Consider the following 2,073-nt stretch of genomic DNA (forward strand, 5'->3'; position numbering starts at 1 on the left):
CTATTGCGTCCACCATTGTTAAAGCCTTGTTGAGGCTTTTGTTGATCCTTCCATGAGAAATTTGGATGATTTCTCCATGATGAGTTATAGGTGTTTCCATAAGGTTCACTGAATTGGTTGTTTGCAACCATGTTAATGAGTTCTTGAGCCTCTTTAGGCGTTTTCTTTAGGTGAATAGATCCACCTGCAGAATGGTCCAATGACATTTTCGAAAATTCAGATAGACCATAATAGAATATATCCAATATGGTCCATTCTGAAAACATGTCAGATGGACATCTTTTGGTCAGCTGCTTGTATCTTTCCCAAGCTTCATAGAGGGATTCACCATCTTTTTGTTTGAAGGTTTGAACATCCACTCTAAGCTTGCTCAGCTTTTGAGAAGGAAAGAATTTATCCAAGATGGCAGTGACCAGCTTATCCCAGGAGTCCAGGCTATCCTTAGGTTGTGAATCCAACCATATTCTAGCTCTGTCTCTTACAGCAAAAGGGAAAAGCATGAGTCTGTAGACTTCAGGATCAACTCCATTCGTCTTTACAGTCTCACCGATCTGTAAGAACTCAGTTAAAAACTGGTAAGGATCTTCAGATGGAAGTCCATAGAATTTGCAGTTTTGTTACATTAAAGCAACTAGTTGAGGCTTAAGCTCAAAGTTATTGGCTCCAATGGCAGGAATGGAGATGCTTCTTCCATCAAATTTGGACGTTGGCTTTGTGAAGTCACCAAGCATTCTCCTTGCATTATTATTATTTTCGGCTGCCATCTCCTTCTCTTGTTCGAAAATTTCTGAAAGGTTGTTTCTGGATTGTTGTAATTTAGCTTCTCTTAATTTTCTCTTCAAAGTCCTTTCAGGTTCTGGATCAATTTCAACAAGAGTGCCTTTATCCTTGTTCCTGCTCATATGAAAGAGAAGAAAACAAGAAAAGAAAGAGGAATCCTCTATGTCACAGTATAGAGATTCCTTTATGTCAGTAGAAAAAGAAAGGGGTAGAAGAAATAGAAGAGGGAATTCGGATATTTAGATGGAGCGAGGTGAAGAGAAGTGTTAGTAATTAAATAATTAAATAGAATAAGAAAAGAGAAGGAAAATTTCGAAAATAATTTTTGAAAGGGGTTAGTGATTTTTGAAAATTAGAGATAAATTGTAATTAAAATTAAAATTATTAATTAATTAAAAAGAATTTTTGAAAAAGAAAGAGGTATTTTCGAAAATTAGAGAGGGAGAAGTAGTTAGGTGGTTTTAAAAAAAAAATAAGAAACAAACAAAAAGTTAGTTAGTTGATTGAAAAAGATTTGAAATCAAAATTTAAAAAGATAAGAAGATAAGAGTTTAGATAAGATATTTTTTTTTGAAATCAAATTTTTGAAAAAGATAAAATTTTGAAAAAGATAAGATGAGAGATAAAAAGATCTAATTTAAAAATTTGAAATTACTTACTTCACTAACAAGAAACTACAAGATAAGATTCTAGAACTTAAAGATTGAACCTTTCTTAACAAGAAAGTAACAAACTTCAAATTTTTGAATCAATCACATTAATTATTAGTGAAATTTCAAAAATATGATATAAAGATAAGAAAAAGATTTTGAAAAAGATTTTGAAAAAGATTTTTGAAATTTTTGAAAACTAGAAAAAAAATGAAAAAGATATGATTTTTGAAAAAGATTTTGAAAAGATAAGATTTTTAAAATTTGAAATTTTGACTTGACTTGTAAGAAACAACTAATTTTGAAAAATTTTTGACCAAGTCAACCCAAAATTTCAAAAATTTGGAGGGAAATAAGGAAAAGATATTTTTTTGATTTTTGAATTTTTAAAGATGAGAGAGAAAAACAACAAAAATACTCAATGCTTGAAATTTTTAGATCAAAACAATGAATGCATGCAAGAATGCTATGAATGTCAAGATGAACACCAAGAACACTTTGAAGATCATGATGAACATCAAGAACATAATTTTGAAAAATTTTTGATGCAAAGAAAACATTCAAGACACCAAACTTAGAAATCTTTAATGCTTGGAAAATATGAATGCAAAGATGCACATGAAAAACAAGAAAAGACACAAAA

General features: G+C 30.5%; 1 non-coding gene across 1 annotated transcript; it reads left to right on the forward strand.

The window, feature by feature from the left end:
* Window positions 1-264: 264 nt before the first annotated feature.
* On the forward strand, window positions 265-368 carry LOC127740868 (small nucleolar RNA R71). Its single transcript, XR_008001724.1, has one exon. It is a non-coding gene; the product is annotated as a small nucleolar RNA R71 (small nucleolar RNA).
* Window positions 369-2,073: the final 1,705 nt, after the last annotated feature.

This window comes from Arachis duranensis, chromosome 7 (assembly GCF_000817695.3).
Source record: "Arachis duranensis cultivar V14167 chromosome 7, aradu.V14167.gnm2.J7QH, whole genome shotgun sequence".
Lineage (NCBI taxonomy): Eukaryota > Viridiplantae > Streptophyta > Magnoliopsida > Fabales > Fabaceae > Arachis > Arachis duranensis.